At 43.1% G+C, this 23,548-nt stretch overlaps 2 long non-coding RNA genes across 10 annotated transcripts in view; both read left to right on the top strand.

Annotated features, from left to right (window-relative positions):
- Positions 1-23,548, top strand: part of LOC109256177 (uncharacterized) — a 267,030-nt gene that overhangs the window by 228,327 nt on the left and 15,155 nt on the right. For 8 of the 9 annotated variants that reach the window (XR_008418351.1, XR_008418348.1, XR_008418347.1 and 5 more), the window contains one exon: positions 13,116-13,290. This is a non-coding gene — a long non-coding RNA (uncharacterized LOC109256177). Of the gene's footprint in view, positions 1-403; positions 837-13,115; positions 13,291-23,548 lie in introns of those variants that run through there. The other variant, XR_002075542.2, reaches the window with a different exon arrangement.
- On the top strand, positions 5,205-10,681 carry LOC128773866 (uncharacterized). Its single transcript, XR_008418352.1, has 2 exons — positions 5,205-5,297; positions 10,631-10,681. It is a non-coding gene; the product is annotated as an uncharacterized LOC128773866 (long non-coding RNA).

Here is a 23,548-nt window from a genome sequence, read left to right as displayed (position 1 = left end):
CCTATGCAATGATTTCAGCTCTATGACGTTTTAGGAGAAGGCAAAACCATGGAGTCAGTAAAAAAAAAAAAAATCAGTGGTTGCCGGAGACTTGGGGGCGGGGAATGAGCAGACAAAACGCAGGAAATTTTTAGGGCAGTGAAACTATTTTGTATGAGTCTGTAATGGCAGACACACGTCATTATGCATTTGTCCAAACCCAGAGTGCCCAAAACAAAGATAGAGCCAGTAATGCAAACTATAACCCTTTATTAATAATATTCGTATTTTTCATTGATTATCATAAATGTAGCACACTAGTGCCAGATGTTATTAATAGGGCAGATTGTGTAAGCAGGGAGAGGGGTTCGTGGGAACTCTGTACTTCCAATTTCTAAAAAAATAAACCCGTTACTTTTTAAAGGGTTTGGTTGTCCCAAGAACGGCGACGTTTGCAACCATTTTGCAATGGGTTGTGGCCTCGGGAAGGAGCTTAAAGAAAATCACTTTGCCCGAATTCCACGTGAAAATGGCATGATGATAGGTGATGCATTGGTTTTGTTCTCCTGAGATCTGGGCGACCGTCCAAAGAGCATCTACGATATAAGTTAAGCATAGATTTTATTAAGGGTGGAGAGAAAAGTGCATGGTCTTTGAAGTGAAGGAAATAAGAAACTGAGTTATGACATAGCGATGCATTGTAGACAAAGACAGAACGGTGTTGTTAACGTTGGGTATGCTCAAGATGCACGTACATGTCTACGTATGAGAGAGAAGGCACGCGTCACGGTGAGTCCAGACCCGTGTTGGCATTTGTGATTGTTTAAAATAGACTGTAGGAGTCGCCTGGGTTTCTGAATATCTTTTGAATCACAGTGGGGTTCAGAAGTTAGTTCATTTCCCTCTGCAATCTCTACCTTCTAGAAAGTGATAGAATCACAGTGTCTTCTCTATCAATTAAGAGGCAAGTATATATTATTCTATTTGCTGATCTGAGCTTTGTTGTGATTATGGAGAATTAGTATTCCTAAGAGTTGTTTGACACCGGGGGACTGACAGGATTTTGTCTGCATGGGCCAATGGGAGCCTCAGTGGGTGATATACTACCAAGGAAAACACAAAGGAACAGAATACATGTCGCTGTCGTGTGCAGAGAATATATATTTCTTTCCAGCAGTTTTCCTTGCCAAATACAAACACACATCATTTTAGAACATGGCTGTTAATATATACAAATCACACGTATCTTTAGATGTGGGCCAATCCAACCAGAGTAGAATCATGCAGAGCTCAGTGATGTCCTAGCTTCACCGACAGCTTTCTCGGCCATCTCGTTGGGATGGTCTGATTCTGGTACCCGGGGGCAGTGTGCATGGGAGACGGGTTTGTGCGATGCTGTATATGAAAGAACTTTAAAGCACTAAAACCTGTAACTTATTGTAAATGTGTACTTATGTAAATTAGTATATACTATCATAATTATAGACACACATCACATAGATACTGTTATAACATATATTCAATACATATAACATGATGTTATAATGATTATTTATTTCTTTATTTTTAAGTTTATTTATTTATTTTGAGGGAGACAGAGAGCAAGTGGGGGAGGGGCAGAGAGAGAAAAAGAGACAGAGAATACCAAGCAGGCTCCACACTAGCAAAACAGAACCCAATGCGGGGGGTTCGAGCTCAGGAAGTGAGAGATCATGACCTGAGCTGAAATCAAGAGATAGACACTTAAGTCACTGACCCACCCAGGTGTGCCTATAACCATTATTTAATATAATCATATTACACATAATATATGTTTATCATTTATTAAACATTACATTATCTAAACATAGCAAATAAATTAACATACTTCTATCCTATGTATTAGTTGTATGTATGTAAGAGATATATTACATATATAATATATATTATACACATGTCTATGTACATTATATATAATACATACATACATACTATATATAAATATGTAATACCTATATATTACATACATGTTATATATTATAGACACATTGTATATAAGTAAATCAATTTAAATATAAGGGTCTTCATAAAAACTCTTCAACTGCAGTTTCCTTGAAACCTTATTCTTTTTTTTTTAAGTTTTTTATTTATTTTGAGAGGCTGAGACAAGGTGAGGGAGGGGCAGAGAGAGAGAAAGAAAGAGAGACGGAGAGAGAGAGAATCCCAAGCAGGCTCCACACTGTCAGCCCAGAGTCCTACATGGGGCATTTTCCTGCTACATTGGAGAACCCGTCTTTATGAAAAACGTATCTTTTCCTCTTTTGGCCTCTTCCTCCTCTTTCAGTGATCATAAACACTGGTTTCTGAGGGCAAATAGGGCTTCACAGATACCCATTTGTATCTCACAGAAATACCAACCTTTGGGCTGCCACGAGGCTGGGTTCCAGTTAGGAGGAGACAAATCCAGCAGAGATATTTAATAGGATTGTGGGAGCAGGGGTGAGCTGTGGTGGTCACGACCAATGAGTCCTGCACTCACCGTTGAGGTGGAAAGCAATAGGTAGAAGGGACTCCCTTTCCCATCTCACCGTGATAGGCAGATAAAAGCAAAATACGCCCAACGCTGCGTTACATGCGGCCAGTCACTGCGCATAATTGTGGCGGAGATTGGCTGCTTGGCCCTACAGTATCGCCTGGTCTCCTGTTCCTTGTCACCGTCTAGAATTCCCATCACATCTCCACCTTTACACAACACCACGGGGTTAATTCTCGTCAGTGGGCTTTGGGCAAGACCAGTGGGTGCCATTGGCAAGCTACGTTCATCCTGTCTGATGGCAAAGCCCCAATGGCCAGGGTCACCTCTACCTGCCTTGCACAGGTAAAGCCTCCTTTTAGTCTTTGAAAGAGCACCTGTTTCTCCCCAGTGTGGGCAATACCCCTGGTGTAGACTATGAGGTTAGCAAGAAATGGATTCTTGTTGGGGGAAGCCATTGTGACTGTGGTCGTCTCTACCGCAGGCACCCTCTCGTGACAACTAACAACAGGCAGACTGAGATCCATGACTCAACACTATGGGCGAACCACTTTCACAGGGAAAGTCAGCGTATTCATTGTTTTAAAAACACTGAAAGACCTCTAGCGTCTCAGCTGTTGAGTGCAACGCAGTGGAGACCCTCTGTCCAAAGCATAGGAGGACCATTATTTTAAGAGTCTTTACACTGCCAAGCCATCATTCGTTTCAGGGTGGAGAAAGCCATGCTTTCCACCATAACATGACTGGGCTCTTGGCCCGTCCACAGGAACATCAAACCCCTCTGCCAGTTGCTTTATGTTGAAGTTTAAAACCTCTTCCTTTTTCTCTGCATTCGGCATTTCCTCTTGCACGCCTCCCAGGCAAGAAAACCATCAGAAAGGTTAAATGAATATGAAGGTGACGGTTTCATACGATAGAATAATTTCGTTTAATGAAAAGAAACTCCATGTAGCTTGTTGCCTTGGGCTGCAGAGATGGGTACTCAGTAAAAGGTCAACTTGATATTTTTTATTGTTTAGATTACTTTTTCTTCCCATCCCTCCAAACACTTGGTGCTTGGCTAAATGAAAATAAAAGACAGATAAGCTCACGGCTCGACATTATTGTCCTCTGCATACAAAGTTCCACATTCCAGATGGGTTTTTTTTCTTTTTTTTTTAATGTTTATTTGTTTATTTTGAGAGAGAGTGTGTAAACAGAGGAGGGGCAGAGAGAGAGAGAATCCCAAGCAGGCTCAGAGCTGTCTGCACAGAGCACCATACGGGGCCCAAACTCACGAACTGTGAGATCATGACCTGAGCCGAAGTCAAGAGTCGGTGGCTTAACTGACTGAGCCACCCAGGCGCCCCAAGGGGATTTTTTTCCCCGTAAAGAAAGCCTTACCCTTGTGAAATAATGCATCGTTGCTGTGCTCGCATTAAGGAAACTTCTTGAAGAAACTTCTCTGTGTTGTATGGTAAACCTGCCTGTGGGTTGGTTCCCTCTTTTCAAACCTGGCGAAGTGCAAAGACGACCCAAGAGACACCTGCCTGATTGAGACTTTGCCAGTGTGAGAACATAGCTATACAACATCCCTCCCAATGAAACACCTTCCTTGGAGGATACGTCTTTGTTCAGTACTTGGGGTTTAAAGGAAGCCAAAGGAAAGGCAGAAATCAGAAACAGACGCGAGCATCTGACCCAAGACGCGAGCTGACCCAAGAACATACAAGAGGGAGAATTCGTTGCTCGTTTTCCCACCTTCAGGCAACAATATCTGATGATTTTTGAACACGAGAAGCCAACATGGTATATGTATTGCTCAGGCTGGCGGGAATATCGATGGCGGGCCGGGTCATGTCCCACAATCAGTTAATGGTGCGGATCTCAAGTTTTCCTGCATCACGGGTGGCTTCTCTGTTTCTGAGGTCTCAGAACGCCTCCGTGCCTGCATTTCACTCTGCGGTACAGTTATCGGCACAGTGGCCTGATCCTTTGTGGAATTATTGTGCACAAAACGTTTCCCTGGGAAGCTCATACATTTGCTGAGCCTTGAAGGGCGGGTGCGAGTTCTCAGGGGAGACAAATGGGGGAAGGGGGACCTTTCCGTCTGGTGAACGGGAGACAGCAGCAAACTGCAGGTGCCAGATCCCCAGGTGTCACTGAGCTCCCTCTGCCGTTAAAACGGAGATGAGCCGGGCAGGGTGCTCATCACACACGGTGTGCATGTGCTTTGATAGACATGCTTGTTTGATGGACAGAGCTCTTTGCTTTAGGGGCCCTGGGTGTCCAGTCCCTCCTTCTTTTACATGCATCGTGCTTGGTCAAGGTGCCTGTGCCGTTTCCACTGACATGTTGACCCTTAATTTTCCGTACGTGCCTATGGGATCCAAGGGTGCGTTTTGCATAATGTTGACTGGGGAAAGCCCCCACTCTCACAGGCCTCTGCTGTTTGGGGGTTCAGTGCCACGTTCCTCTGCTTCATCGGGTCTGTCTCGGGAGAGATCACGGACGTGGCTGGGAGCCAGGCTCCAAAGCGATCTTAAGGCAGGGACGGGAGACCTCTGTTGCCTGTCAGTTCAGATCCGGTATCTTCCCACTTTGGGAAATGTGCCTGGGAACTTTGCAGGGAACGTATTTTTTCGAATGTAAACTCAGAGACATTCTCCCAGGCCATCTGTTTAAAAGGACTGATGCATTTTATATTACCAAGCGGAATGCTTACCTAAGTGTCAAATGTGCTCGACAGTCAGAAGCCCTTGCTACTTTATCCTAACTGTGGTGACGATCTGGAAAGGAGTCTTGGTCACTGACCCAACAGCCAACGGTAGGTACCGTGTGGTCTCAAAGGAGACAGATGTTTGCGAACCCCACGATCACATGCCAATCGTGTACTCATCCTGGCAAACGGCCAAACGGGAAGGCATCCATTTCCAGCTTCTCATGAGTTAACTAAGTGCTATGTTCACACGTAGACCTGGGTGAAGGCGCTAATGAAAAATCATCGTGTCTGTGATGACAAGAGCAATGAATCTGGTGAATGAGAAAGCTGCGTTGGACAGCCACTGGCAAAACAGTACATATTGGAAGGACCTGTTCCTGAATGTCTCACGTTTCACGTCATAAAGAACAGCCTTTCTATTCACAGCAGAGGTGGGACAGACTCTGTACGATATTGCATACGTCTTTACAAATGTGTGGAGTTTTGAAACATTCTCCAGTTCCCACACCAGTTTGCCATACAATATTTTTTATTAACTGTATGTGAAATGTCTAATAGATACCATACATTGTGCTAGTCACTGTGGATATGAAAACATTTTTTTTAACGTTTATTCATTTTTGAGACAGAGAGACAGAGCATGAATGGGGGAGGGTCAGAGAGAGACAGGGAGACACAGAATCTGAAACAGGCTCCAGGCTCTGAGCTCTCAGCACAGAGCCTGACGCGGGACTTGAACTCACGAACCGTGAGATCGTGACCTGAGCCGAAGTTGGACACTCAACCGACTGAGCCACCCAGGCGCCCCTGAAAACGTTTTTTAATGCGTATTTATTTTTGCAAGACAGAGAGACAGAGCTTCAGTGGGGGAAGAGCAGAGAGAGGGAAATGCAGAATCGGAAGCAGGCTCCAGGCCGTCAGCACAGAGCCCCATGTGGGGCTCGAACCCACGAACCGTGAGACCATGACCTGAGCCGAAGTCAGATGCTTAACTGACTGAGCCACCCAGGTGCCCCTGAAAACATTTTTTTATATAAAAGGACACCTGTGTTCAAGGCATTTCCTGGTCCTGTCTTTGCCTCCATGCTTTCAATCATTTCTCCTTCAAAATATTAGGATCCTCAGACTAACCCTACACTCTATGTCAACTAACTTGGATTTAAATAAAATCTTGGAAGGGAAAAAATTCAGAACACGAGGAGACAGGTTCCAAGTCCAACATCCTGGACAAGGCAGAACTATGGAGATGGTAAACAGATTGGTCGGGGGTCTCCAGGGACGGGGGGACAGCAGATGGACAGACAGAACAGATGCGTATCATACATCCGTCAAACCCACAGAAGGCACAGCAAGCGTGAATCCTGATGTAAACTAGGACTTGGGGTAGTCTAAGCTGTCGGTGTAGGTTCATCCCTGTTTAAAAAAAGCACCGCGTGGTGAGAAAAGTTGGTAACGGGGGACGCCGTGGGCATGTGGGGCAGAAGGAGGAACATAGCAGCTCTCCGTACCTCCCTTGCAATTTTTGCAGTGAACCCAATCCTGCTTTTTTTCCTTAAGATTTTACTTTTTTATTTTATTTATTTTTTATTTTGAGAGAGAGAGCACCAGTGTGAGCAGGGGAGAGGGGCAGAGGGAGGAGAAAGAGAATTGTAAGCAGGATCCACACTCAGCACGGAGCCCCACGCTGAGCCCAAATCAAGAGTCAGATGCTCAATCAGCTGAGTCGCCCATGTACCCCCAAAACCCTGGTTTACAAAAAAAAACTTAAGTCTTAGGCACACGCACACATACACAAGAGGAAGGTTTTAGTTTTCAGAAATTTGGAATACTGTTATCTGCCAATTCTTATCTCCACTTGAGAAGGAGAGAGAGACAGAGAGAGAGAGAGAGAGAGAGTTGTTCTGTCCTGTACCTGCTGTGAAGATGATTCAGCCTTGGAATCGGCTCTTGGTCAGAAAGTTCCGGATCCTCCCCGGCTAGTTAGCGTTAACTTGAACTTCAGTCCTGGTGGGCAGCACGTTTACACATGTGCCTCAGAAGAGCCCTTGACTCATCCTGACCATCTCTCTCCTCAATGAATTCAGAAGAGCGGTCTCAAATAATAACATATCATGGTAGCCATTCAGCTGTCTAAGGCACATCCTGATACTATACCTGCTTTTGGTTTTGTTCTGTTTTGTTTTGTTTTGTTTTACAACGAAGACCGTTAAATCTTAGAAAACCGTGAAACGGCTTGCCCTGGGGATCAAAGAGTCTGCAGGTTGACAGTAACGTCTTCCTACTTCCCCCTACGCGGGACCCTCCGTGCAAACCCACCTGCTGGTGACGTTCACTTTCCCCAGGTAGATGTTCGTGAGCTCAAAGACCGTCCTGGTTAAAAGCCTGAGAGCCATGCCCTGGAGACACCAGAGTGCTTCTCAAAGCTTGACTAGGACCTATGTTCTCAACATATTTCAGACCGTTAATTAGTAAGGTGGGTACGAAAGAGGTTTCTACATGACGTTAGAGAAATCTTTGTGCCACAGCAAATTATGCACACGCACTGAGCTCAGCAGGGAAAGTAGTATTTATTCCATTTACACATAGGCGAATGGATACCTCCGGGAAGAGATCCACCAAATGGCACCGTGTCTCACACTGTAGTGACCAAAATCGCCAGCCTTACCGACCTTCAGTGGACTCACAGTTGTGTTCTGATAACAGCCCTCGAAGCTGAGATGCCTACAGGTCAACACTAACTCCTTTCACATTGAAATAAACTGATTACCATTTATATTTGAACAGTTTAGAGCAATTTGGGCCCATTTAAGAAAAATGTTTGCGCAAAACTGGAATTTAAATTTGTTGGAAGATTGGTGTTGATTCAGACACAAGCCACAGAGCTTCAGGTCACAAAGCCCAAAACACATCCCATGCAGATGAGGTCCCGGTGACAAAATATCATCCTGTTTCCCACCACGGCCGCCTCCCACCTCTAGAACTCCCTGTGAAAAACCCCCATTGACACGTTTATTTTCCAATCTCCCGGCTGAGATGAAAATGATTTCCCACCACAAATTGCCTGCCGCAGCAAAAATGGATGGCTTTTCAGGCAAACACGTTAACGTTCCCACCTGAAGATTTGCTTCTAAAAGGTTATATTTTTCCTCTTCACTTTAAAGATTAAAATATCCAATTGAGCAGAGTGGGTTTGAATTATGCAGCGACGGGGAGTGTGGAAATACGTTCCCTGTAAACAGTCTCTGAGGTCTCCTACCTTCTGCCACCTTCGGGGGGACGATGCCAGCCTTTTCCTCCACGCGACCCAGCCAGGAAGCATTCCTCTGTACCTTCCGAGTCAGGCTGGAGCCCACGTTAAAATTTAATTCTAATGAATACTGACAGAAATGGAGAATTACTTCGGAATGTGATTCCAAGTCTTAATTGTCCATTCATTAGCGTGTTTTGTTTTTGTTTTGATTTCACTGGATTTTGGCACATTCGCAAAACTCTTACTAGTTGAGGAATATATAACACCCTCCACAAAGCCTAATGATAAGCCTAATGATATTTCTCTCTGAAATTTGTCTTTATGTCTAAAATTCCCTTTTTTATAAATCATATCGGATTAGAGTCGACCCTAATGAAGGCATCTTAACTTCATTATTAAATGAAGACCTTATTTCCAAATAAAATTGAATTCACGAGGACTGGGGGTAAGGATGTTAGGATTTCACATATCTTTTTGGGGGGAAACATAATTCAACCCACACCACGACCCCAAAATTAGCATATGTTGTAATATGCCCTCCATTAATTATCCTTCCATTATTATGGACAAGGTCCATATATATATATATGGAATATGTTTTAGGGGCTCTTGGGTGGCTCATTCAGTTGAACGTCTGGCTCTTGATTTTGGCTCAGGTCATGATCTCACGGTTCATGATTTGGAGCCCCATATGGGCTCTGCATTCACAGCATGGACCCTGCTTGGGATTCTCTCTCTCTCTGCCCTTCCAGCCCTCTCAAAACAAACATCTAAAAACTGTCAAGAACATAAACTTATTAATATTTGTTCATTGTAGGTGGGTTTTTTTTTGTGGGTTTGCATTTGGGGTAATTTTGAGATTTAACCGAAGAAATCCATAAACAGTGTGAACAGCGGTGGTTTAGAAACAAGATCATAATATGAAATGCTAAGAGATTTACCTGGCGATTTATCCCATCTGTGGCTTGGATTCCTCACTAGACCATGGAGTGCTTCCTCATACAAATGTCGGTAGAACACGAGGGGCCTATATAATCTTCAATTCAAAGTCTATCAGAAGCCTACCCTGCGTGTTTCCACCTCTGCAATCTCCTGTCACCCCCTGCCTTCTGCTTCTGGTAACGGCCGGGTCTTGGAGAAGTCAAATTTCTGCCCTGTTTGTATGCCTTTCAAACTTCAGATGCATCTGTAATCCACACCTGTAAATGAGTGGGGGGATTGCCTATGTTCTTAGACACATGATGTACATCTTTAATATGCCTTCCTTTCCTGCTATTTAAAGACTTCGTTTTTTTTTTTAATTTTTTTTTAACGTTTTTATTTTTGAGACAGAGAGAGACAGAGCATGAATGGGGGAGGGTCAGAGAGAGGGAGACATAGAATCCGAAACAGGCTCTAGGCTCTGAGCGGTCAGCACAGAGCCTGACGCGGGGCTCGAACTCACGGACCACGAGATCATGACCTGAGCTGAAGTCGGCCGCTTAACTGACTGAGCCACCCAGGCGCCCCAAGACTTTGTTTTTTAAGCATACATTTAAATTAAAACCACGGTGAGAAATGGTAACTTTGGGCAAATAAAACTCGCATGTGCTTGTTCACTACACCCAATCCAAATGATATCACTGTCGGTTCTCGGCCTCACCATAACGAAGGCACGACATTCTTGAGTTCTTCTTTTGCAGGAGTGAGCGCCGCGCTCTCACGCAGCATCTACTCAGGAGGTTGTCAGACAGCCTCTTAAATTGCATTTACTATAATACACTTTCCAGAGGCATTGGAGATGCCAGCGCCTTTGACGGCTTGCATGGCTAAACCAAGTCTATGCAGTTATGGACCAGCTCCAAGAAAGCCTCAAAGATAAATGACTCCCGTAAAGCCCACTGTCACATCGGCCGTCCTGGCTGAAAACCAATGTGCTGTAAAATTGGACCTCTCTGTATCCTCACTTCCCAACAGGGTGTGCTAATGGTCTGTCTCTCTTGCATGTAAAGAGCAACGTGGATCATTAAATAGCCAAGTCAGAAGAGAACCACTCACAGCTCAAAAGCTGTTACCCACACAAGCAATATTACTTCTCGGTATATTTTCTGGACCGTTCACATTATTGTTCTCTCTTCTGTTAACAGGGTTCACCCGTTGCAATGCTGGGTGTTGGTTCCAAGAGCTTATCTGTCTCCTTTCCTTCCAGGAGAGACACCGTGCCATGTGGTTAGACTCTGTGCATCACGGACTGAAGTCAGATGTGTCACGATAGGGAAACTGGCCTCCACACACCTTGCCCCCGAATGATTCTATCTCAGCCTCCACCTGCGAAACACCACACAGTGATGTGCAGAAACGCTCAGAGCAACCATTCCACGACGTGTCAACCCAAATGCAAGGCCAATACCCACATTCAAACCAGCTGTTTGTTTTCAAATAATACCATAAAACAGTGCTGAATTCCAGGGGGTCAAAGTGGTGTTCAGTACACCTCCAAAACTCTGCTTAGGCTTTTACCATCTTGTATTTTCATCCCAGGACTTTCTGCAAATACACAAGCAAGTCCGTACTGTACCTTGCACACACATCTTGTTTTTACGATGATGTTAATACATTCTGCACATCATCACGCACACTGCTTTGGTCACAAACACCTGTGTGCCTTGGAGACGTTCCCAGCAGCACATAAGTCAGCCTCACGTTGTTATCCTACCTCTGTGCCGTGCAATAACGCACTTCCTGGAGGAGGTAAATCTGTTCTATTGACCGGATCACACCGCACACGTGAGTTCTCCTATGTCCAACTGCCTGTAGCCAAATCTTTCCTCAACAACTCCCAGGCATTATAAACCCAGTGGGTTCAAGCCATAAGGTTGTCCTGCTCTTTTCCTTTTCAGTTAAGATCAAGGCCATCTAGACCCCACTAAGAGGCTTCGGGACCACTTGTGACTCATTGAAATCGGTTCTTTTTTCATGCCGTGTTATTTACCAAAAGGTGTGGTTGGTTACCCTCTCTGTGTGCTTTCCCGCAAAAAATATATGCCGAGGTCCCAACCCCAGGGCTTCAGAATGTGACCTTATTTGGAAATTGGGTCATTGCAGGTGGAATCTAGGATAAGGTCATACCAGAATAGGGTGGCCCCTAACCCCATATGACCGGTGCTCTTATAAGAAGGGGGAAGCAGGACACCTTGATTGTGGTACTTTGTTATGGCCCGGCCCTGGGAAATCAGCTCACCCCTAAAACCCACTTATATCTGCCCCTCTTCCCCCTCTCTGGCAATGCCAAATCTCATAGCTTTTGGCTCCTCACCAAGGCCACAGCACAACCTTCCAGACGCCAATTCATGCCACCAATAAATATCATGTCCTGGAGTATAGATCAGTGTGCATTTCCCCCGCTTGAATCATTTATGCAATTGCACGTTTACCAGTGAGATTACATCTACGGTCTTATCTATCATGCATTGATTGATGGATATTTGATTGATGGATTGATTGGGAAAACATCCACTGAGGGCTTCCTAGATACCAGGAGTTGATATGGGAACCAACCCCCAAGTTCATTGCTCTCTCCTCTCTGGAAATCTCCCTGAATCTCACTGTGGAATATCAACTCTTAATTTGCTGCTGCCTCCTTGACATTCTCAATCTCCAAAACTTATGTGAAGTCACAGGTCCTCTTTGCTCGGGGACAGAAAAAGGCTCTCGTGCTATCTCATTACTCTTCAGAGCTACCATGAGGGAGTCCTGTCTCATTTTATTTATTTATTATTTTTTTAATGTGTATTTATTTTTGAGACAGGGAGAGACAGAGAATGAGCAGGGGAGGGGCAGAGAGACAAGGAGACACAGAATCCGAAGCAGGCCCCAGCTTCCGAGCTGTCAGCACAGAGTCTGACGCGGGGCTCAACCTCACAAACCATGAGATCGTGACCCGAGCCGAAGCCAGACGCTTAACCGACTGAACCACCCAGGTGCCCCGTGGTGTCTCATTTTAGATATTGTTTTTTGTTTTTTGTTTTTTGTTTAATGCGTGAAGCAGAAATTTAGACACAATTAAGAGCCAGGGAACAGTGACACAAGAATATTTGTAACTGTGGTTTATGCTCCTAAACCCCTTCATGCAGTACGGTCAACACACCTGGACAGTGCAGGTCCCTGACCTGGGGCCCCTACTGCCGAGGGTCTCCTGTATCACAGACACAAGTCAACCAGTAAACACACAGAGTTAATAAGGGACACATTGGACACCCTGTCATGCAAGATCTAGGTCTCACCTCTGGCAGAGACTAAATGCAGCCTGAACTATCTGTTCCCACAACTAACACCTTTCATGTCCCCAGAAACTTCCCCAAGAATTGACCTATGTTCCTGAACTCGAAGGTGACTTATGCTAATGGCCCCAAGGTCTGTGGGTTACAGCCTTGCTCTTGCTAAGGCAGACGCTGCTTTGAGGCGTGGACAGATTTGAGCTGCAGAATTGCTTCTGTGAGTGAAAAAATGCATTAATTTCTCAAACACTTCCTCCCAGAGCGACTACAGAATGAGCGTGTGCAAGCCATGGCTAGGAACGGCTTTTCCACCGGTAGATGGCTGCACCACAAAAGGCTGTATAAACACCCACGTAATATCCTCGATTTTACCTCCTAGGCTGAAGCTGACAATATTTACTCTCTGGCTCTTTACAGAAAAAGCTTGCCAAGTCCCGATGCAGAAGATTGTTGAGTAAAAAACATCATTCCCCAGCACCGCCAAGCATGCACTAATCTCTTCTCTGCATCTTCCAAATTGTGGCTACAGATGTTGTCCCTGATTCATGGGGTGTTCACGAAAGCTGGCAAGGCCACCGACAAATGTGTTACAGTAAGCATAGAACAATATTTCAAAAAGTCATACATGTGTAGTTCCATATGTATTACATGGAAAATATGTGTATGCACGCAGTGCTAGACATATATAGCGATCTCAATATTTAAACATTTATATTTCATATCAAAGGTTTGATACATATGTGCATATACGTATTTGCATGTTATAGGTATTTATATATGCATAATGGTGCTGTATGTGTGTGCATGATGATATGTGTTTGCATATGTACATAATGGTGTGTATATCTATATGCATAGTGATATAGTGATATAACACGTATTTGTATATGCATAATGCTGTACATATGTATTTGCATAACAATATATGCATAAGGATACATGCATATATGCATAATACGTATATGTATCACACTATATAATGGTTTTTTAATATTGTTTACTAGTATATATACTATATAAAGTATATGTTGTATATATGTAATATATAACCTATATGTTATAATATATACACATAATATATATTATTATTCCTTATTTTAGCCACCAGGAGAAGGTTAAATGGTAGATGAAATTTCATTTTGAAAACATAGATTGAAACTCACAAATTTACTTAAATAATTCAAGTTATAAGATTTAATATGTAGGAATTAGAATTTGTGTTATATCTTTTCCTTTTAATAGATTTTAGTATACTTTAGGGAAAAAAGCAACTTCAGAAAATATGAAACATATCTTAATAATTTGATATTTTCTATGTATTTTAATGTTATAACGTTTTCACACAATTACATTTCATTGTTTAATCCTTTAGAACAGGGTCAAATGAGGAAAGTTTAATTGCCGGGAATCAGCACATAAAAGCTAAAAGTCAATAGCTATACAATTCCAGTGTCTTTTAATTCACTACATTCAAATTTTAAAGGCATTCATTACTTTTTAATGTATCCTGAAGCAAGATGAGACACATAAAACAGTGTCCAATATAAGACCAAGAAATAAATTTATACATGTCTTTGTAAACCCAAACACTGAAGCACTTTTCTGGGAAATACGCTCGTTTCTTAGTGGGGTGTGATTTTCAAAATAAACTTTTTCATGGCCCTTTTTCTGAATAAAACTTCCCAGGCAGGTCAAGGGACACTTGGGAAATCTCACCTCCTAATAAGGCCACTCGCTGTGGGCGATCCCGCTTTTATCTGTGAAGAAATGTCTTCATATGCACGCGGCATGTAGACCATTGTATTCCCCAGAGATAATTTCAACAACTTACAATGTGGGGGAGGCAAGGCATGGAATGTTCTCCAACATCCTGCCGTCTTTCTCTTGGGCCTAAGGAATTATGCAAACTTAGGACTTCTATCCTAGGATAAATCAAACCCCAGCTCCTGCCACCCCAAAGAGGAGAACTTTGAGCTGCCCTCCGTGTCCTTCACTTCAGGTACAAGTTGGGACTTAGGTCACCTTCCTCCTAATCAGACGTTGGTCATGGGCCTTGGACATTCATGACACGTGGTCACTGATGGCTCATAGGAATGGGCTTTGTGTGACACGAACGAGATCTCACCAGCTAGAAAGCTAATGAGGGCGGCATTTGATCATCACCGAATGCAATTTTGACTTTGAAAAAACCTAAAATATTCGTTTTTTTTTTCAATGTTCCCTTCAATTAAAAATGTTTTCCTCTGTAGTGGTGATGCTTACATAGCTTTGTGAATGGAGGACCTAATACCGCTAAATTGTACATTTTAGAAAATGTTAGCAGATAAACAGACAAGTAAATATTTTAATCATTAATACCATCAATAATGCCATTACAAAGGATTTTCATAATTATAATTTCATATTTCACAATTTCCATATTACATAAGCATTTTCTAATATAGAGGAGATTGTATAAAATAGATATTTTGATTAATTAATACTTGAATTAAATGATCAAATCGCTAAAATAATACAATTAAAGTACTATTAATGGTCAAGAAAGTATTAAAATTAATTTCAGATTAAATGATTGATATCATTCAATAAGTAATAAATGGGGCGCCCGGGTGGCTCAGTCAGTTAAGCATCTGACTCGACCCCAGCTCAGCTCATAATCTCGTGGCTTCATGGGTCTGAGTCCCGCATCAGGCTCTGTGCAGACAGTACAAAGCCCACTTGGGATTCTCTCTCTCTCTCCTTCTGTCTCTGCCCCTCACCCACTCACACTGCTTCTGTCTCTCTCTCTCAAAAAAAAAAAAGAAAACTTAAATAAGTATAAATAAATGATATTACATAATTAAAATGAATTATACTGATTGAAATATTATTGAGTATTTAAATTAATTCAGACACGTATTCCTGCCTTTTCGGTCACTCGGTACAAAGAAAAACAGCGCAAAGAAAAGCAGTACAAAGAAAAGCAGTGAATGTAGTCGAGAGATCTCTAAATAACCAAATAGACATTTTCCCTACTGAGTGAAAAGCTCCCTCCAGTGACAGTTTTGTATGTTTTTTATGAAAAGTAAACAGGACGTTCCCGAGAGCCTCCGGACCTTGCTGCACTGGTGTAATTCTGTACCCCGTGTGTTCAGAGCACCCGACCTGTCTGGTGTCTCTTCGTAAGTGCCGGTTATGATCTGTCAGGAACAGATATTTGGGGGAGTTTCCTAATATGGGAGGAAACCACAAGGAGGCATCTAAGGGATATCCAATGTCTGTCCCGCGGACAGTGGCTTATGTCGTAGGAGGGACAGCAGAGAGATACAGAAATATATTCTATTTTTTCTTTTTTTATTCTTTTATTTTATTTAAAAAAATTTTTTAATGTTTATTTATTTTTGAGAGACAGAGACACAGCATAAGCAGGGGAGGGGCAGAGAGAGAGAGAGACAGACACAGAATCCAAAGCAGGCTCCAGGCTCCGAGCTGTCAGCCCAGAGTCTGACACGGGGCTCGAACCCACAAGCTGTGACATCATGAGCTGAACTGAAGTCGGACGCTTAACCGACTGAGCCATCCAGGCGCCCGTAGTTTTTTCCTTTAAAAAAATTTTTTTAGTATCTATTCATTTTTTAATTTATATCCAAGATTGTTAGCACACAGTGGTACAATTTCAGGAGTAGATTCCAATGATCCATCCCCTACGTATAACACCCGGGGCTCATCCCAGCAAGTAGAAATGTATTTCAAACCACAGTAACCAGTGGTGTTTGTGGGCATGCCCATTAGCGCCCCCTATTATCTCATTTAAATTCTCTGCAGGCTCCGAGGGGAGGGGGAATGTGATCCCAAAATGCTCAGCCATGAAGAGACAGAGCTGAGATGGGGAATCCCGCCCTCCCCTGTCCCTTCCGTAGACCTTATTGTGGAAGTCACATCCAAGGTGAGGGAGCTGTGGAGAGCTGGTACAATCTACACAGAAGGCATATGGAAAACACACACCTGAGGATCCCAGGTGAACTCACCTGTCCAGCGGACACACAAGGGGGACACCCGTAGGAGGCTCTGTTCCCCTTACAACACACGTCCACTCTTTTTTTTATTTCTTTTTGTTTTAGTTTTTACTTAAATTCCAGTTAGTTAACACAACACATCAGTCGTTGTTCCAGGTTTTCAATGTACTGATTCCCTTTTTTGTTTTTAGTGTATTCAATAGGACTGAAATATTACTTTGAGTAAAATTTTCAATATTTTTAAAAAGATGGGTTGTCTACTCTAAACTCAAGAAAGCCTGCATACAACTGCTACTCCCTGAGATGTTTTCAAAGCTCCTGGTAATTTAAAGAACACAGTAATTCTGTAATTTGGGACCTGGTAGAAACACTGGACAGCTCACGGCAAGATTTCTAGTAATTGTGCACAGGTAATAAACAAAACACTGTGTAAGTTGCCCCCCCCCCCCCACGCCATGTCCCCAGTTCATCTTTACGGTGATAAAGAAAACATAGTTAAGAGCAGAGCCTTGAATTTTACCGTCCTGGCTCAAACTCTGCCTCTTCCCCTTACTAGCTGGGTTGGAGAATCCCAAGCACGTTCCATGGTGTTAGAGCAGAGTCTGACTCAGGGCTCGAACTCACAAACCCTGAGACCATGACCTCAGCCAAAATCGAGAAGCAGATGCTTAACGGACTGAGCCACCCAAGCACACCGTGTATCCATTTTTCATGATGTCCTCTCCTTTAGCTTAAAGTGACTCTCAGCTAACTGACGGACCTCAGGCTCTAGAGCCATGTCCGTATAACGTCATCTCCCACCGCCCAAATCAACACCTACAATGTTCCAAAGGGGTCACCACTCATCCTGTCTCCCAGGGTATCCTGGCCGGAACCCGTTCATCAACTGACCGATGGCACTTGCACGCTGATCCCCCATCTCATGGACAACTGGTCGCATTTACCTCCTTTGCAGAGCCCCATGCTGTTCATGCAAACCCTACATCCTTGAAGCTTCCCCATCATCATGGGCTTAAATCCCCTGTTCCCTCCCTGTGGGTCTCGGGGCGTTTCGATGTCGACACTGTACTTACACGTTCATTTTTACTCCTGACATATCAGTTATAGCAATTTCTTTCTCTGGCCCAGAACCAAAGTGTTGCTTGCCCTGAATAAAGATCTCATAACTCCGTTACCTATGAAAGCCAGCATCGTAGACACAGGACTCACTCTGCAGCCCATCGATTCATGCTATTATTTACTGACTTTTTCTAGAAAAGCTCAGATTCAATAGACAGCTGGAAAAGGGCCGTGTTTACAGGAAGAGGCTGAGTGCTGTGATGCCAACCCCATTCTCTGCATCCCTGTGCACCAGGCAGGGTCTGCTTTCCAGGGACATGTTCCCTATGCTGAGCAAGATTTGGGAATCAGGGTATGCTGCAGACTGCAGGCGAGAAAATGTGCCCCAGATTCCAGGGCTCCACGCAGATCTGAAAGTGGGGGTCAGGTGTACCCATATAACACTGTGTGCTCCCCAAGATCCCTCTCAGGAAGGAAGCCGGGTGTCCCAAGGCTGCTGGAGATCCTGTCTGTGTCCTCCCCGCCTTGTCCCCAGCCCTGCCCATCAGTCTGCTTGAAAGACCATCTTTCCCAAAAGGTCCATTTAGTTTTCTTGCATCCGTTCCAAGCTCATTGAATTTGGAATATATATATTTTTAATTTTTTAATGTTTATTTATTTTTGAGAGAGAGACAGAGTGTGAGTGGGGAGGGAGCAGAGAGAGAGAGGGAGACACAGAATCCCAAGCAGGTTCCAAGCTCTGAGCTGTCAGCACAGAGCCCGACGTGGGGCTCGAACTCACGAGCCGTGAGATCATGACCTGAGCCGAAGTTGGACAGACACTTAACTGACTGAGCCACCCAGGTGCCCCTAGAATCTATTTTTTATTGCTTTTTTCTACTTTTCCCAATTTCTTTATGAAGGGAAGGAAAAATAAGATAAAAACAGAGAGGGAGGCAAACCATAAGAGACTCTTAAATATGGGAAACGAACTGAGGGTTCCTGGAGGGGAGGGGGGATGGGCTAGATGGGTGATGGGCATTAAGGAGGGCACTTCTTGGGGTCTTTCGAGGTGCCTGGGTCGGTCATTTGGTTAAGCGTCCGACTTCGGCTCAGGTCACGATCTCATGGTTCATGAGTTCAAATCCCATGTCAGACTCTGTGCTGACAGCTCAGAGCCTAGAGCCTGCTTCCAATTCTGTGCCTCCCTCTCTCTGCCCCTTCCCTGCTCTCTCTCTCTCCCTCAGAAGTAAATAAAGATTAAAAACGAAAAAGAAAATTCTTAGCCCTTCCTATACATAATGATACAAATTGATAGATCCTACACTTCCACATTTGACCCACAGCGTCTTATAATGAAAACAAGCAGTGGGTACATTTAGCTCATCAGAATGTAGGCATGGAATCTGTCAATCTCTCTCTCTCTCTCTCTCTCACACACACACACACACACACACACACACCTCTTAGAAATGCAGTCTTTGCCCCATACACAGATCATGGTGTTAATACATAGCTCGGTTGTGTATGATGGAAAGTTAACCATACGTTTACGTTGATAAAGCTGTCCCGTCTTCCAAGACTTCCATATCATGTAAAACCTACCCTAATTGTGGATTCTCGCCAGGGAATATGATTTTGATCCATAAAATGTTGACTTGGCTATCTTGTTTCTATGCCCGCTTGCCTGTGCAATTAGTTCATGAAGAAAGTGCCTACGAAAACATCGCCAAGCAGGGCAATAACCTGAGCCAATTTGTAGTCATTAACTGTCCGGGAATACGGAATACTCCAACCTCCTGGGCTCTCTGAGGCTCTTGCGAAGCCATTTCCAGATAGAATCCATCAATCGTAGCAATTCGATGATATCTAAAACCTCATTTTAAATGACAACCACGTAATAAGAAAGATGATGGTCACAGGAAATGATAATGGATGCAACATACTGACAAAGTACGAAATCCGTGTGGATTCCCGGAATTTGATACAGATAGTTGTGCCTGATAGAGTGGAGGCCGGAAGAATTATTTTGTAACAATCTGACTGTGAATTTTACTTAAAAATTTTTCTTAATGTTTATTTACTTTTGAGATAGAGGCATGAGGTGGAGAGGGGCAGAGAGAGAGAGGGAGACACAGAATCCGAAGCAGGCTCCGGGCTCTTAACTGTCAGCACAGATCCCGACATGGGGCTCGACCTCATGAACCTGAGATCATGACCCAAGCCGAAGTCGGACGCTCAACCGACTGAGCCACCCAGGTGGCCCTGAGTTCTACTTGTTTTAATGGCAAGAATCTTTATTACAGAGCGAGTACATTGATTACATTTACCAGAAATTCTCTGCAAAACCTTCGGGATAGTCGTGTGGGACCAAAGTCTGGGATCTGGTTGTCCGTTCCACGTTCCATATCCCTGCAGAGATTTTTTGCAAACGTCTAACCTTATCATTTCTATTTATGCCCTTTTGTCTTCACCCGCTGACCTGGGCCTCTGGGAGGTTAATTGCAGATTCTGAAGTCTCTCCCTGGAGAGGATCAGGATGCAGAGCGAAACTGAACAGGCAACTTTCCGTATATGTTGCAATTCCGAAAATAGGATGACGCAAAGGTCAAATTGTTCCCATTCCCAGGTGAAAAAATATGTTAGTGTAACACCTTTGGAAGAGCGAACTAGATATCTTATGTTTCAACATAAAAGCACCTTGAACCCCAAGTGGTAGCTTTAATGGACACATATCGAGCTAATGTTGCACTATATTTCACCCGTGGTAGATGGAATCAACACTTTCACCCCCCACCATTCAGCCCCTGGCCACCATGAATCTGATATCTGTGTCCGTGGGTTTGCCTGTTGGGGACACGATCACACATGACACGTCCTCTGGGTACACAGCTCACACGAGCAGGGGAGGGGCAGAGAAACAAGGAGAGAATCCCAAGGAGGCTCTGAGCTGTCAGCACAGAACTGAGTCCGGGCTCGAACTCACGAACCGTGAGATCACGACCTGAGCCGAAATCAATAGCTAGGTGCTTACCCCCACCCACGTGCCATGAATTTTATTTTTTTTTAATGGCCAGAAACAAATAAGACACATCCATTTCTCAAAAAAAAAAAAAAAAAAAAAAAAAAAAGCCATTCTTTTCCAGAAGAGAAAAACTGGAATCAGACACCCAGTTGCTGGGCACCTGGCTGGCTCCGTCCCTGGAGTGTGAGACTGTTGATCTTGGGGTTCTGAGTTCGAGTTCGACATTGAGGACTTAAAAAAAAACCAAGCAACCCAGGGACTTGCATCACCTCAGGGGCCATGATAAAAAGCCATAAGCAGATGATTGCCATGTATCTGTCTCTTCTGGAAAAGAATGGCTTGCTTTTTTTTTTTTTTTTTTTTTTTTTTTTTTTGAGAAATGGATGTGTCTTATTTGTTTCTGGCCAGTAAAAGAAATGAAATTCAGGGCACCTGGGTGGGGGAGACAGAATGAGTGGCGGGGAGGGGGCACGGAGAGAGGGAGAGAGAGAGAATCCCAAGGAGGCTCCACACTGTCAGCCCAAAGCCCAACGTGGGGCTTGAACTCCCAAACCTCGAGATCGTGACCTGAGCTGAAGTCAGACACTCAACCGACTGAGCCCCCCCAGGCGCCCGGTTGACTGACTTTGCATCCCTCCTGGCCACAGGGACAAACTGTTAAAAAGATCGACGATGGACTTTTGCCCACGTAGGAAACCCTGTGTTTCTCTTATGTTGAGAACATGTAATTTTCTTGCCTCATAATTGGTGGCATTTACTGATACATATTTTCTGAGATTGGTTAGGAATACGCTGAGATCCCGTTGCTTTAACAAGTATTTAACGAGTATTTCCCCTTTTCTGTCTTCATGGCTGTAACGGCAAGCTGATCACCCTTTATCTTTTTTGCTCTCTCTCTCTCTCTCTCTTTTTTTTTTTTTTTTTTTTTTTTAGCCGTGTTCATATCAATTTATGCCGGAAGTCTGCCTTTGCGTCCCCCTTTCCGATTAAGAAATGTTTATCACAGGTTAAAGTTGAGGAGGATTTTCCATAGAGACACCCAGGTACTTTGACATCTCAATTCAGAAATTTGAAACTTAGCAGGGCGGCTGGGTGGCTCCCTTGGTTAAGCATCCGACTGTTGATTTCCGCTCGGCTGATGATCTCACGGTCTGTGAGTTCGAGCCCCGCGTCGGGCTCTGGGCTGACAGCTCGGAGCCCGGAGCCTGCTTCGGATTCTGGGTCTCCCTCTCTCTCTGCCCCTCCCCTGCTCTCTCTCTCAAATAATAAAAAATGTAAAAAATAATAAATATTTTAAATAAATAAATAAATAAAACAAAACAAGTTATAATATGTGACCCTGGAGCCTGCGTGGGATTCTGTGTCTCCCTCTCTCTCTGCTCCTCCCCTGCTCTATTTCTCTCTCTCCCTCTTTCTAAAAAATAAACATGCTTTAAAAAAATTAAAATGCCTCCTGAGGGATACCAGGCTTGCCCAGTGGGTAGAGCATGTGACTCTTGATTTCAGGGTCATGAGTTTGAGCCCCACTTTGGGTATAGGGATTACTTAAAAACAAAATCTCAAGGAAAAAAAATGAAATAAAAATAAAATGCAAAAGAAAGAGAGAAAGAAGGAAAGAAAGAAGAAAAGAGAGAGTGTGAGACAGAGAGAGAAGGAATAGGAAAGAAATGCCTCTGGCTGCAAAAGTCTTTAGTTACTATAGAGGAACAATGAAAATAGCACGGTAATTATCAATATTTTACTTAATTATTCCTTCCAAAATGTGTTCTACCCTCTCAGGTATTGGACAGGATGGGAAATATAAATATTTTCCAAGTAAAGTACATTTCTTATCAATATTCAACTAAAAGAGTAAATCCTACACCATCATGTATAATGCACAAGCAGCTTTGTTAAATATTTAATAGGCTTGGAGCGCCTGGGTGGCTCAGTCGGTTGAGCATCTGCCTCTTGGTTTCGGCTCAGGCCATGATCTCATGGTTCATGGGGTCGAGCCCCGTGTCAGGCTCTGTGCTGACTGTGCGAAGCCTGCTTGGGATTCTCTCTCTTCTTCTCTCTGCCCCTCCCTGCCCCTCTCCATGTCAAAATAAATAAATAAACATTGAAAAAAAAATTTAATAGACTATCCAAGCAGGAATAATGACTACACTATATATACATATATATATTACATAGATATTAAACATATACTCTGTATGTATATTATACAAATTATTCTGTACGTACTACACATATTATATATAGTAGTGTATTCATATATAATAGTATAATATAAAATAATTACATAATATATGATATATACTATAACATAATTATTATCTATCACACTATTATACATGTGTGTATATTATATATACATATATATGATATATACATATCGGATACATATACTAAGAATTCTTTAAGCACTTGCTAAATGTCAAAATAGTACATAAAGTACTTTACTTTATCTATACTGTATATATATATATATATACTGTATATACACTACATGTATATCACATATATATAGTAACAATTGTTTAAGCACTTGCTAAATGCCAAAATAGTACATAAAGTACTTTACTGTATATATACTGTATATATATATATATATACTGTATATACACTACATGTATATCACATATATATAGTAGCAATTCTTTAAGCACTTGCTAAATGTCAAAATAGTACATAAAGTACTTTATATATACTGTATATATATATATACTGTATATACACTACATGTATATCACATATATATAGTAACAATTCTTTAAGTACTTGCTAAATGTAAAGTACTCTACTTTATA

This window comes from Panthera pardus, unplaced genomic scaffold, assembly GCF_024362965.1.
Source record: "Panthera pardus isolate Hobbes unplaced genomic scaffold, ASM2436296v1 HiC_scaffold_27, whole genome shotgun sequence".
In the NCBI taxonomy this organism is placed as follows: Eukaryota; Metazoa; Chordata; class Mammalia; order Carnivora; family Felidae; genus Panthera; species Panthera pardus.
The sequence above is the reverse complement of the archived record's forward strand: the minus strand, read 5'-3'. Positions and strand labels throughout refer to the sequence as shown.